General features: G+C 35.5%; 1 non-coding gene across 1 annotated transcript; it reads left to right on the forward strand.

The window, feature by feature from the left end:
• The first annotated feature begins 10,827 nt into the window (after window positions 1-10,827).
• Trnai-aau (transfer RNA isoleucine (anticodon AAU)) lies at window positions 10,828-10,901 on the forward strand. The gene has a single exon. It is a non-coding gene; the product is annotated as a tRNA-Ile (tRNA).
• Window positions 10,902-15,042: the final 4,141 nt, after the last annotated feature.

The raw sequence follows: 15,042 nt of genomic DNA on the forward strand, positions 1-15,042 counted from the left end.
GAGACACTAATAATATTTATTTACTTTTTGTTAAACATTAAATAGAACAGATCACAGTTGCTTTTTGAAAGAGAGACAGAGAGAGCGGAAGAAAGAGTGTAAACAGCATACAGTACCCGTCGATAAACTGTCAGCAATGAAACGTCATGGTTCTACATAAACCTGATTTTAAATATCCATACGTAGATTTTTCTGTCCGCAAGAGAATGGCGCAGTGGAAGCGTACTGGTGGGCCCATAACTCAGTGCAACAGAATTTAAATTCTTTGAACTGAAAAATCAAGAAAAATAATTATTGCCTAACATGGAGCCACGACAGTCGTGATAATAGAACGAAGCTCTATCCGACTGAGTTAACCGGACAATGTAAATGCGTCGTAGAATTTACTGTTTATAAATATATCGCAGTTGCTTTTTGACATATACAGGGTGACCCCCCCCCCAAAAAAAAAACAAAGCTAAATGGAGGCCATGTAGAACGGAGAAAAAAAGGCCAAAGACCCTTGTGTTTTGAGGTGATGTTTTGAATAAAATAAACTAGTTATAAACAAAGTTTCATTTCATTCGGACAAAACACTAAGAAACGGGGCCTAATTAGAGTTGGGGCCCGTTTTTTGGGGGGGGGGGGTCACCCCGTATAAATAAGTGAAAGAGAGTGAAATAGAGATAGAAAAAAAAGGCGAAGGCAGAGTAATCAGCGTACAATATCGGTCGATGAGTTGTTAGTCATGAGACTTGATTTCAAGTCTTTCTAACGAACTAACAGTGTCCGTAGCAGCGTGGCGCAGTGCCAGTGAAAGTGTGCTGGGCCCAGAGGTCCATGGATCGAAACCACGCTCTGCTAATTTTTATTTTAGCCATATTTTTTTAATTCTTATAATTGCTCCTCCGGATTTTTTTCGATACGTTTACATTAGCATCTGTCCGTTTTTATATTTTAAGAATAAGGAAATGCATTTTTATAAATTTTATTCCCATTTTAAAATATCCATTTTTTTTTTTTTTTTTTTTTTTTTTCATATTTAAGGCTGCAAACATTTACACAAACATGTTTCGCTGGAGGCTCGTATTTGCTGCCACTTGTTCCTGGCATGTCTATGTATGTTTCTCGACATTCAACGTGTTTTCCTTTTTCATCTTTTCGTTCTTTTTCATCTTTTCGTTTTTCGTTCTTTTGGGTAGACTTTTCTACAATTGTTAAGCATAGGCATGGACAAAAGTATGCTTATAATCATTTTTGGTAAATATGAAGAATTACTCCACCCTCGAAAATTTCTTTAGAATTACTACTCTTATATAGGCTTTCGGGTCGCTGAAAATAACGTTTAAAATTACGGCAAACGAGTAGTTTCCAAGATATGAAAAAATGTTAGTTTTAAAAAAGTGGGGGATCACTTTTCTATAATAATTTAACGTAAATTGATCACCCACTTTGTGGCCAGGATTTTTTGGGGGGACTTTCTTTCCACCCTAAAAAAATCCTTTAAAATTACCATTAACGTTTAAAATTCAAGGAAACAAGTAGTTTCCAAGATATGAAGAAGCTTTATGGGGTTTTTTAGGGGGTTGGGGACTAACTGCCGGTTTGTTTTTCATTCAATTATAGAACTTGTATAGTTTTTAGCAAGTGCTTATGCAGTTTAATTAACCGTTTTAACATAAGTAACGTGCCGACATTGACCGAGCAGAAGAACTGTTTAATATTTTACAAATATTCTGTTTACATTTGGTGGGAGGTGGTGGAGGGGTGGGGTGTTTTGGCGGCCGCGGCCGCCAAAACACGCCCCGCCCCTCAACCGCCTCCCACCATATGTAAACAGGTAATTTTAAAGAATTTTCCGAGAGTAGAAAGGAAGCCCCCCCCCCCTAAAAAAATCGTGGCCACAAAGTGGGTTATCATTTTACGTTAAATTATCATAGAAAAGTGATCCCCCACTTTTTAAAATTGACATTTCTTCATATCTTGGAAACGACTCGTTTGCCGTAATTTTAAACATTATTTTCGTTTTCAGCGACCCCGAAAACCGATAAAAGTGGTAATTTTAAAGGAATTTTCGAGGTAATTCTTCATATTTACCTTATTTTTAGTATACGTCTAAACTTTAGTTGTGTTTCGAAAGATAAGAAACCAATATTAATCTCCAAAGGGAAAAAATGTATTTACGTGTTTAAAAAAATTACAGTGACTTGAAAAAAAAAAAAAAAAAAACAGAAAAAATTTGTTCTAATTTTAAATACGAATAAATAAATTTTACAGATCTCTAGATCTAAAATAATTATTAATTTTCTGAAATTATTTCAACGATGATTAATTACTTAAAATCTTAAGATACCGAATTAAGGATAATATACTTTTTTAAAATTTAAAACTGTATTATATACCCCCCTCCAAAAAAAACTGGTTTTGAAAAAAAAAACTGTCGGCAATCATTTGTAAACATAAAAAACTGATTTACGGGATCACGAAAAGTGTAAGAATTTCGCTTATTTAATTTTGTTGTAATAAAACAAGAAATGGTTATTTAACTCGAATATTTTTCTAATGTACACAAGTAAGAATATTTGATTTTTTTCTAAAAAAAAAGTTTCGTATTTAACTTGGTAAAAGTCTTTATTTTATTTAATAATACTCTAAAATTATTGATGTTCATTTACCAACTACACCGGGTGCACGGCGTTGTCCGGGTGTTTGAAGGTGTGTTGAGAAAAAAATAAGTGGTAGTAGGCAGGCAGGCTCGAACCCGTACCGCGAAGGAGAAAAAGAACGTGAAAGAAAAAACGTGACGTGTTTGCCGTTGCATCCATCGCCAAACCGGAAGTGCCGAAGGTTTAAATTAAAGCTAGTCAATCGAAAATAGGAATGACTTTCGAAAATATCGTTGAAAAAAAAACGTGCCCAGTTGAGGGGAAGAAATTAATGTTTTTACCCAAATTTTCGATATTTGTCGTCCGAAGGGTCGAGATTCAAAACAATATCAATCTTATGAAAATCTGTCGCCTCTGTCGAAAGTTTTAAGTAGGCATACAAACATACATGCATACATTTAAACAGACAGTTGAGATTTATATTATAGATGGTTTGCTTAAACTTTGAAATAAAGCGTTTGTTCAAAAGTCAATTTTAACAATTACATTGTTGTAATGAAAACAGGACAATAGATTTCGTCTAGTAATCTTTTATTCAATTAATAATCTTACTACTCGTCTACTTGGCAAGCAGAAATGTGCAGCTTTTATTGTTTGGATTATTAAAGGGGAAATAATCCATATTCGCAACACGTTTTATTCTTAAATTTTATTATTCATTCAAAATAAACTAAAAGAATTCTTTATTAATGAATAAATTGAATTCAAATTTGAAAGAAATGATTATTTATTGATAAAAGTTAGGTTTAATTTTTCTGACGTTCTGTCTACCCATACTTTTTTTAGAGTGCTCGTTAGTACAAAGTGTTACATAGCAAAAAAGGACAGAAACCTCAAAACCATGCTTTACCGCAAACCAAAGAACGGATGTATTACCGCAAACCAAGGAACGGGTGTATTACCGCAAACCAAGGAACGGGTGTATTACCGCAAACCAAGGAACGGGTGTATTACCACGAACTCCAAAGAACTAATAAAATTCTGGGAATCATTGAATTGGACGATTACTTGTCTTGAATATTTTATTTCTGTTGGACCTTTCACTTCGTTCGGGTTATACCTTTTCTAACGGCTAAGTATTCTCTTCATCCCGACTCCTGCTGACTTTAATGAACAAAGTCTTCAGATATTTGTTTTCGGACAAGCAGATATTATTCTATATGATATAAAGAAAAAAAAGAAAGAAAGAAAAAAGAAAGACATAGTTTAATTTGCTGATTTCTTTCATTTGACCCATTGGGGGTGGGGCATTGCATTTTATCTTTTGTTTTGTGATTATTAAATCTTATTGCCTAATAATGTCTATGTATAGCTTTTTTTTTTTTTTTACATAGGCATAACCACTTATTAAGGCCCAGAGACCACTCGACGATAAGGATTAAGAGTGTACAGTAGTCAATTGGACAATATAGTTATCGTTAGTAATGGAAATTCGGTAAATTCCTTAACCTCAATGGAACGGCTCATCAGGAACTTATTTACGTTGGACTTGAAGGAATCCATATTAAAGTCAGCTGTAAAGACGGAAAACGGAAGACAATTCCACAGGCGTGCACTTCTAAGAAAGAAGCTTTGCTCACGGAATCTACGTTTAGATAAAGAGTAGGGGAATTATTGATAGATTTTTAAGCTAGATGAGTGTTTCTTGTGAAAGTTTGGCGAGGGGGAACCATAGATTGAAGCTCAGCCGAACACTTTCCATGAAAATAACGATAAAGCAGAGACAAACTCGCAACATTTCCTCTGTGAGATAGAGGCAGCAGGGAAGAGAAAAGGACATCTCCTACGAGGCTACGAAGTCTATTTTGAAGGCAGGACGTCCTTTCTAGCAGCTCCTGCCCAGATATGGCAACAGTACTCCATCCTTGGACGTACCTGGCTTTTATATAGATAGAGAATTGCATCAGTAGTGAGATATCTTCTGGGGCGGTAGAAGGATCCCACCATTTTTCCAGCGGCCTTGGCAACAGACTTGATGTACGTGTTCCATTTAAGATCAGGAGTAATGGTCAAGCCCAGGAGCTTGTCAAAACTTGAGGCCTACACAAGACGAGAGCCATTCATTGTTTGTTATGTCCGGTCATTTCTTCTAGTCTTGTTAAATTGTGTTCTGTTTCATGGCGGTACTGATCAAATAACCTTCGGTTAACTTGCCATTTGGAGTCGTAACATTCCACACCGGCGTATCATACGTTCCCTTTCTTATAACACGATATAACAGAATTGGGATAAATTCCAAATGGAATTCGCGATTGAGCTGTATCGTCACAAAAGCATATTTTTTTAATTATCTTTTCTTAATGATTTGAGATCTCATTTTTTTTTCAAGTTGATATAAAAATTATTGAGTTGAAGTTTACTTGATTATTAGTGCAAGGAAAATATTATTTATATATCTATAAATATGAGAATGTGTGTGAGGACACTTCTCAACCTATATACTCAACGGATATTTGATCTGCAGCCTTGAAATTTAGCATATAGGGTATTCAGACACATCAAATCTTTTTAATTGATTTTCACCAGGAAAAAATGTTTCACACTTCCAATACTTTATTGTCATCGAAATCGATAAAATTGCTCGTTTTTTAATCAAATCGATTGATAGCCTGCTCTAGTCGGGAATCCATCGCAGTGCACCGAGAGGAAGCTTCATATGCCTCCCCGCATTGAATTAATCCACACTAAATTGTAGTCTACAGATTTTTTACTATATAATGGCTTACGTTAAAGTTTTAAATGCAAAAGTCAAGTATCATGGTTCAATTGTGCTCTAAACAGAAACATTCATTTTGAATGCGCCGTAGTTATATCAAAGAACCTACTGTTGATTTTATATATCAGGCCCTTCGACTTAAGGGGTAATAAAACTTCTTAAATTCACTTGTGATGTTAGGCTGCATAACGGTGTAAACTTTGGTCAAAATCGCCTTTCTTTCATCGGATTATTTCGATTATCGATTATCGATACTTATCGAAGACATTCCGATACTAAACATAATGACACTACCACTACTTTCGCATGAAATTTCATTAAACTTGGCACACCTGTTTTTGAAATCCGTAAGGGGAACGAGCTCTCTCTCTCTCTCTCTCTCTCTCTCTCTCTCTCTCTCTCTCTCTCTCTCTCTCTCTCTCACACACACACACACACACAAAACTCCTTTTATATAATACTATATATGTGAATGTGTGTGTCATGAGGAGACGGTGCAAAAGAAATTTTATACTGAATTGCCTGGTTTAATTGAAAGTGAAGTTTAATTGAAAGTCATTAAATATCAACGATAAAAGAAATATTTCCTTTCATTTAACATTTTTTGTATATTTTAATGGCAATTTTAAAGTTTTATCTTTTTGTAAAAGATAGTTCCAAAAATTGTTATTTGTGTAGTTGGACTCGGAAAAAACTTTTTAACTGAATAATCCAGAAAAACAACAGCTGGGGTTCGAACCCACGACATTATCGCGACGCTCTAACAAACGGACCTAACATCCCATCATATCGCAATACTTCAGTTTAATGATTCTTATACCTGAAATATAATAAATCACTGTTGGTTTTGAATTTATTTAAGCGAAAGAGATAGAGAGAAAGGGGGGGGGGCAATATACAGTACCAATCGATATACTGTCAGTAATGAAACGTCATAACGTAAACCTGATTTAAAGTCTCCGTACCTACGCAATCATTAAATCATTTCTCTCCGATAGGCTCATAAGAGTAGTGGTCGATGGACAAAAATCAGAGGCCTGCAGTATAAATGCTGGAGTCCCTCAAGGGTCAATCCTGGGCCCAACTCTCTTCCTGATCTACATCAATGACCTCCCTAAACACATACTTAAATCATTCGTTGACATCTATGCTGATGACACCACCATCTACGGCAACACAAAATGACAAAGTTCTCTCTGATTCTCTCTCCTCTGATCTCGAGCGCGTGGTTCAGTGGGGGTTACCTTTAATGCATCCAAAACCAAACTCCTATCCTTACATCATCAACGCTCTGATCCTCATCTGGCATCAATTGTGATGGATGGCTCTCGTCTGGGTGAGGCCCCGTGTTTTGACAAGCTTCTGGGTTTGACCTTTACTCCTGATCTGAAATGGAACACGTACATCAAGTCTGTTGCAAAAGTCGCTGGAAAGATGGTGGGATCCTTCTACCGCTCCAGAAGATATCTCACTACTGATGCAATTCTCTATCTATATAAAAGCCAAGTACGTCTAAGGATGGAATACTGTTGCCATATCTGGGCAGGAGCTGCTAAAAACAGCCTATCCTGCCATGACAGAGTACAAAATAGACTTCGTGGCTTAGTGGGGGATGCTCTTTTCTCTACCCTGCAACCTCTCTCCCACAGAAGAGACGTTGCGAGCCTATCCTTGTTTTATCATTATTTCCATGGCAGGTGCTCGTCTGAACTTCAATCTCTGGTCCCCCCTCGCCAATCTTTCACGAAAAACACCCGTCTAGCTGAATCCACTGTGAAAAATTTCCCCTACTCTATATCTGTGCCTAAATCAAAACGCGGATTCCATGAACAAAGCTTCTTTCTTAGAACTGCACGCCTGTGGAACTCTGTTCCGTCTGCCTGCTTCCCACCGGACTAAAACTTGGATGTGTTCAAGTCCAACGTTAACAAATTCCTAATGAACCGCCCCCTTAAGTAAACACTTCATCAAATCTCCACACTAACGTAATGTACTTGCAATAACCCTTATCCCTGAATGGCTTCCGGGCCTTGATAAGTGGTGATCACTGTGTAACAAATATATTTATATATATATATATATATATATATATATATATATATATATATATATATATATATACAAAACTCAAAGAACATCAAATTGCCTCCTCCCTTGAGGCTTGCATTTACTAACATCCGTGGGCTTAGAACTAATTTAAATGATGTTGAAGCATTTCTCCTAACAAACACCCCGGATATCTTAGCACTAAGTCAGACTAACCTACACTCCTCCATCCCCTCTAACTACTTTAACATGCCCGGATATCTCCCACTCTGCCGTAAGGACTCTGACAGACATATGCACGGGCTTGGAGTCTATATTCGAAACACCCTCCCTCTGACTAGGGAAAGAAAACTAGAATTGGACGATCAAGCCTTTATGTGCTTTCGACTTAACATGCAACATAACATTAGTTACTTTTATTTTCTCTACCGCTCTCCCTCGACCCAGAACTGTACCCTAATAAACAAAGTCTCTGACAGCATAGATGCAGCACTTTCCCTCGACACTAGCGGACAAGTTCATGTATTTGGTGACTTCAATGTCCACCATAGTAACTGGCTTGGATTCTCTAATTACACAGACGCAGCTGGTACCACAACACATAGCTTCTCTATATCTCATTCCCTATCGGAGACGGTTACGTTTCCAACCCGTTTCCCTGACCAGCAAGAACAACACGCATCACTTTTAGATCTGTTTCTGGCCAAAGTTCCTGATGATTGTGTTACGAACGCCGACAGCCCACTTGGGAATGCTGATCATGTAGTGATAATAGTTAAAATCACCCTAAACTCTAGAGCCAAAATGGAAGAGCCATTGCCCAAAACAATGAGATATTATAAAAAGGCCGACTGGGAAGCCATCAGGGATCTCACTAGAGACACCCCATGGCGAAATATCTTTTCACTTCCTGCTGAACAGTGCGCAAATGAGACCACTGAATGGTTTAAAACAGCAATTGAAGCACATGTTCCCACGCGGAAATTTTATAGCAAGCCCCACTCTCCCCAATGGTTTGCTTCCACATGTGCAGCGGCCATCGCGCAAAGGCAGCACGCGTACCACAGATTTAACCGACATAAATCCAGTTTAAACAGACAGAAGTATATAGAAGCCAGAAGTAACTGTAAGAAACAAATAGCGACAGCTAAGAGATAATTTACTGAAACCACCCAAAAACGCATCGAAGCTCAGAAATTAGGAACCCGTGACTTCTGGAAAATCTACAGCAGTGTAGTAAATAATGGGCAATCAACAATTCCCCCACTATCCAACAATCATGAAGTTGTTTGCTCAGCAACCGAGAAGGCTAATATGCTTGCCAGTCGGTTTGCCTTCAACTCGACACTAGACCCTGCTAACCACCCTCTCCCAGACTTTCCTTTGCGGACAGACGCCACACTTGACGCCACACTTCTCAGGTGCATTGCCACAAATATGCTTAAAATAATCATCTGAAACTGAACACAAGATATTGTTTTGTTGTAAGGGACAGAATTAGAGATTTAAAAAAAAAATTGTTTGTATACCTTATTTTGACGTCTGAATATCAGAACTTCGATTGTGTTATCCCGCTTTTGAGTTTTGAAGTGTGAAATTCGGTGAATATGTTAAGTAAAATAATTAATTTAAGTTAAGCAAAACAAGAAATAAAATTTTTAATATTTATACGAAAAAAGCCATTTTAAAATTTTTGATAAATAAATTAACAATTTTTTTTAACGAGCCGAATAATGCATGATCATTATTAAACAGGGCATGCTTTGAATAATCGATACAAAAAAAAAATTCGATAAATATTGTGCCCTTTGTGTTAAAAATAGCATCATTTTTTTCGATCCCGTTTGAAAACGTTTGCCGCCTTTCGACTACGGTGGACCAAAGGCGCTGAAATAATTGTTTTTTATTCTGCTTTAAATTGCCCCCCCCCCCATTTTGGGGAGCCTGGCCCCCACACACATACACATTAAAAACCAAACATACAAATGGTCACCCATCTGGTACTGGCCAGCGTCGGACTTCTGGGTTATGGGCCCAGCACGCTTCCACTGCGCCACTCTGCTACAACACTGATGGTGTCCGTACGACGATTATAAATTGTTTATATACAAGCATGACAGCCCATGATTGACAGCGCTGTAGTTTAATTACCCTCCTTCCGTTCTCTCTTTCTTTCTCTTTCCATTTTTTGTGCAGGATATCACGGCCACCAAGAGTAAGTGGTGGGGATATGCCCTTCTTCTCCCTCCTGCTTCCTCTTTCTCATAGAACGGACGTAGCGCTATTTTCATAGCAGGTGTGCTTCTTCACTGATTCACTCTATGGTCTCTCCCTCTCAGTAAAACATTCACGGGTACTTCTTGGGCGTTGAATTCCATGCCGACCAGCATATTTATTTACAAAGGCTAGCGCATGCGTGGATAACATTTAATTTTTTTTTATTTATTCACTTCCAATAATTTTTAATTTTGTAATTTTTAAATTCATGAACATTTTTAATTTACATTCGCGGATAACTTTTGGTAAATGTTTACATTAGGTCCACCTCCACGATTTTCTTCATAATAACGACTTTTATAGATTGTTGACTATGCTGAATAAGAAAATCTTGCCAAGCCCCCGACAATTTACTTTAATTTTACACTAGATATTGTTCTCGAAAATAAATAATGAAAGATAAAGTTTTAATATGATTAAATGTATTTTATTTTATAATTTAAAATTAAAAACATTGAAAATATAAAAATAATTGGTTGGCAGTAGATAAACTTTGGGTTACATTAAACGCGGTACCGGTGTCGACCGAACGAGTCCTTTTTATTGATTACATTTTTCGAGGATATTTGTACAACTAAACGACAAATCTGCCTGTTTCTAAAAGTGAGAAATTATCAAAACTATACAAAATATTGTTAAAACCCACCGAATATATGTCAGCCTATGTCACGGTAACATATATAGAGTGAGTTTCTAACAGTATTTTGTCTAGTTTTTATTTTTAACTCCTTTTCCCAAAATTATCGTGTGAAAGAGAGAGTCGGCAGCCATTTTAAACTTTCCAATACATCGGTAAACAGTGTATGTTTTTCGAGCTGAGTAAACATGTTATATTAAATAAAAACACTAAAAACATATCCAGTTAGGTAGAAAAGTAATTTATCTTGCCTTTGATAACATTTATTTGTGATATATTTGTTTTTGACAACTTCTTCGAATCTATGTGTACAGTAATACAAACTCGAAATGTTTAATTGGATCTTTGAGACTTGCTGTAGTGATTAAAAATATTCCGAATTGAGAATGTTTTATTTATAAAGTTCTTGTCTAGAATTCCTTCTATATTATAAAAAAAAAAAAAATAAAATAAAAAAAAATAAAAAAATAAAAAAATAAAAAATAAACAAATGTTTGTATTTGACAGGCCGGTTAGCTCAGATGGTTAGAGCGTCGTGCTAATAACGCGAATGTCGTGGGTTCGAGCCCCATACTGGCCATTAAAAATTTTGTTGATTTTTCTCTCTAAACCAAGTGTTCAGGGGCCGTCTTCATTTTGAAACAAAAAAAAAAGAAAAAAGCAAACAAACAACCCCCTCCCCGAAACTATCATACTCCAAAAATCACGTTAATTGATCAAGTGGTTTAATTCTTATTTAAATATATTTTTAAGCGATTAATGTAAATTCGAAGGCATTGCACCGAAACTCTCACAAGTTAGAATGAATTTTTGAGTTATCTCCCCTGTTTTCTGAGATTGTTTTCAAGATGGCGACGCGAGACAGTCACTTATCTCTTACTGATAATAATTTAATATTCTTACTTAAAATTAATACAACCTGCTCAATATACGCTATTTTTGGAATATGATAGGATCGTTCTATCATGTATACGTACATCATACAGATTTTTAAATATTTTTATTGTCTAATATCGGATGAAGAATTCATGACAAAAACCAAACATAATCGTAACAGTAGCGTAAAGTTTCACTCGACAGAACTCTATTGCCAATGTTTACTATGAATAATAAGCGATTCTACACTACGTAATTTTTCAAAGAAAATATCTTAGTAACAACCCCCCTCCCTGAAGATTAGGATGACATCAAAAACAATCGTGATATATTACTTCGCTTCTCCCCTCCACACGTTTATTTATGCAAACATTATTGGCTACATATGTGCATACATGTTTCTAATGACACCCAGCGTCGTTAATCCGGCAGAGCAAAAATACTTTTGGTATGCCACTAGAGATCTCAGCAGAAACATGTATGCAAATATGTAGTTAATAATAGTTGTATAAATTAACATATTATAAACTCGCTTTGTTCATTCATCTGGCAGTCTTCAATAAACGGCAGAACAGTCCATGTAAATCTAGGATTCAGTACAACATTATCTAAAATGTAAATTTCAACTGTCTATTTAAATGAATGTATGTATGTATGTATGTATGTATGTATGTATGCATGTATGTATGCATGTATGCATGTATGTATGTATGTATGTATGTATGTAGGTAGGTAGGTAGGTAGGTAGGTAGGTAGGTAGGTAGGTATGTCTAAAACTTTCGATATAGGCGACGGATTTTCACAAGATCGGAGTGGTTTTGAAGCCGACCCTTCGCACGACTAATATCGAAAAAATTGGCTAAATACATTTATTCCTTCACCCTAACCTTCGCCCCTTTTCTACAGAGAGAGGTCGCTTTTTTCGACGATATTTGCGAAAGTTATCCCCTCTTTTCGATTGACTAGCCTTAATTTAGACCTTCGTCACTTCCGGTTTTGCGATGGACGCAGTAGAAAAGACGTCACGTTTTTTTTTTTTTTCACGTTCTTTCCTTCCCTTACGGTACGTCTACTACCACTTTTTTTTTGCTCAACACAAACCTCCAAATACCCAGGCAACGCTGGGCACCCTGGCTGTTATATATATATATATATATATATATATATATATATATATATATATATATATATATATATATATATATATATATATATATATACGAAATACATTTACTGCGAGTTGACAGTTGAGGATACTTCCGGTAGCTGGGGCTTCCGGTAAGATGGCGTTCTGTAAATGAAAAGGTGTTTTAAACTACTCGGAGTCAATCTTTCCTCATATCTCTTCCACAGGACATCCTAATCTCTACTCACTCATGATGATATTAAATAAGTATCTGCACGTTAAGACAAACTTATTTTGTTGTCACACTCACGAATAGATAAATTTTGCTTATATAAATCACATACATAATCATTTATGTATTCAACATGGTGTCAGAAAATATATTTAACGGCAACGGGAAAACTTGAGAGAAGTTACGAAGTTAAAAGAAGTATTCTTTTGCAATGTCTAGGCAAACAAGGCCACAGAATTTATAGAAACTTTGATTTTCAAACTAAGGAAGACAGTCTTCACTTTGCAACAGTTTTAGACAAATTTGAAGGATTTTGTAACCGTTGAAGGAACGTAACACTCTTTCGTTTTCAGTTTCTCATTGCTCGTCAGGAAGACGCGGAATCGTTTGATGATTTCATTACTAGGATAAAAACAATCAGTCAAGAATGTGAATTTGGTGAACTCTGTGAAAGTTTAATAAGAGATGTAATAATAATAGGTACTAATAACTCACGGTTACAAGAAAAACTATTGGTCGAATCTGATTTAACTTTGGAAAGAGCTATAAAAAGCGGGTCGACAAAGAATGGCGGTATTACAGAAAGAATTAAAATCGGTGAACTTTACAAAAAAAAAAAAAGTTCGTAAAAAAGGAAACTACTAATCAACCACAACAACGATCCGGAAGTGATTTACTTCAAATAATAATTATAGTCACGACAAAATGTAAAGCTGTAGATTCTGTTCATTATCACATTATCGTGGAAACTGCCCTGCATATGGCCGAATCTGCAATAAATGCAAGAGACAAAATCATTTTGCGAGTAGATGTCCTGCTAAAAGACTAGGCACCGCCAAAAATGGCCGCAAAATCAAGTTGTTGTTGTTTTTTAAAACTAAATTACATTTATTAAAATCCATTATTTCTGAGTAACTTTTTTTTTCCAGAAAGATAAAACCCTTAATTTTATCATATAGAAAACAGAATAATGTAAAACTTTTTCTACTACTTTTAATTCAATTTTAAATGTTAAATTTTCCCAAAAAGTTAACAATTGACATTTTTTGTCTTGCACAAAAAAACGTACTTAAATATTTAAAAAAAAGAAGGGTTTTTGAAATAATTTATTTATTTATTTATTGTCTAACTAAGATTTAGGATGATTTTCTAAGAGAATATGCAAAAATATTATAATATAAGTACCTGAATTTCAAATAATTCCACTTATTCATATAGGTAACCAGATATTTCGCGTCGACGTAGAGTTCAGATCGACTCTGTTTACGTTTTCTTTTGATAAGAAGAAAACTATGGAAGACCAAACAGGCCAAAAAAACTTATTTTTCAGTGACGAAAATTTCAATGTATTATTAAGCTGAGGCTGGCCAGTACCAGATGGGTGACCATTTGTATGAGTTTGGTTTTTAATGTGTATGTATGTGGGGGCCAGGCTCCCCAAAATGGGGGGGGGGGCAATTTAAAGCAAAATAAAAAAAAATTATTTCAGCGCGTTTGGTCCACCGTAGTCGAAAGGCGGCAAACGTTTTCAAACGGGATCGAAAAAAATGATGCTATTTTTAACACAAAGGGCACAATATTTATCGAATTTTTTTTTTGTATCGATTATTCAAAGCATGCTCTGTTTAATAATGGTCATGCATTATTCGGCTCGCTAAAAAAAAATGTTAATTTATTTATCAAAAATTTTAAAATGGCTTTTTTCATATAAATATTAAAAAAAATTTTTTTTGTTTTGCTTAACTTAAATTAATTATTTTACTTAACATATTCACCGAACTTCACACTTCAAAACTCAAAAGCGGGATAATTAAACACAATCGAAGTTCTGATATTCAGACGTCAAAATAAGGTATGCAAACAATTTTTTTTTTTTTAATCTATAATTCTGTCCCTTACAACAACACAATATGTTTTGTTCAGTTTCAGATGATTATTTTAAGCATATTTGTTCCCACTTCAAAACAAGGGGGGGTTGTAAGCAAAAAAAAAAAATATATATATAAATATCGTTTATGAAAAATAAGTACACTGTTATAAAGTTCATTCTTCTCCTAATAATCGCTGAAAATTTCGTATTGATCGGATAATTACCTGATTTTTGGTAGATTTTTAAAAAGACGGTCCGTCAAAAAGTACTGACCTGCCCCCCCCCCAGTTTTGGCGGTGCCTATAAAAGACTCTTACCAAAAGTGCACCAGGAACACAGTGAGGTATCTTCTACAGACGATGATAATTGTGAAAATTATGTGGATAGCATCTCTGCCAAATTCTCATCCAAGGAGAAAAAAGTAACAAAAATCCACAAAATTAATGCCTTAGCTGAAGATTGGAACATTAATTTACAAGTCAATGGGACAAACATACAATTTAAAATGGACTCCGGCAGTCAAGTTAACATTTTTCCGATAAAAAAATTACTAGATTATCGGTTCGTTCAAAATTGCATTCAACCAACATAACACTTTCTGCCTATAATGGCACAGC

The sequence above is a fragment of the Euprymna scolopes genome, chromosome 22, assembly GCF_053919585.1.
Source record: "Euprymna scolopes isolate OS-2025 chromosome 22, ASM5391958v1, whole genome shotgun sequence".
Taxonomy (NCBI): domain Eukaryota; kingdom Metazoa; phylum Mollusca; class Cephalopoda; order Sepiida; family Sepiolidae; genus Euprymna; species Euprymna scolopes.